Here is a 708-nt window from a genome sequence, read left to right on the forward strand (position 1 = left end):
CTGTGCACAGAAGTCACGTATGTAACCACTGTTGTGCACATAACTTGCACGTGCGTACAGACTGTGCACATAACTTGCACGTGCGTACACAGACTGGCAAGACTTGCACATGAACTTGAGTGTCAGCTATGAGCCGCACGTCCTGTGGCGACTCCAAGTCGAGTACCTGGCTCAGGGCTTTCCACACTAACATTTCCTCAACCTAACCTTGACCCATTTCGTCAAGGTCAGCTTCCATGACAGTTTCAACATGGCCCAGACATATCAGGTTTCACCTGGGCCGTATGGGCAATGCTGATTGGTCAGTCAGTAAAACATGTGATAAAGCCTGAGAGCCAGGTAACCACAATGGAGTGGCCGTATTGCTGCAAACTTAAACCTACCAAGTCAGGCAGAACTAGTCTTAAGGCACCTTTACAATATTTTTTTTTGGTTACAAAACTCTCAAATTCCTTTTGTACAAAACTAAGTACAGCGCAGTGATCGCTGCTCTCCCTGTACCCTGTCTCTTATATACACATCCGGGAGCAAACTGGTCATATCTTACACTCGGCTGCAGCAAGGCAACTGTTTGGTTCTTGGGTACAGAATAATAATAAAACATGAAGACAGGCTGAAACAGGCACATCCTCGGTTCAAACAGAACCAGGTGAGATTTCCTCCCAACTCAATTTCCATCCCGACCTCCTGCTGAAGTTTTGCTATTGT

The sequence above is a fragment of the Branchiostoma floridae genome, chromosome 15 (genome assembly GCF_000003815.2).
Source record: "Branchiostoma floridae strain S238N-H82 chromosome 15, Bfl_VNyyK, whole genome shotgun sequence".
Classification (NCBI taxonomy): domain Eukaryota; kingdom Metazoa; phylum Chordata; class Leptocardii; order Amphioxiformes; family Branchiostomatidae; genus Branchiostoma; species Branchiostoma floridae.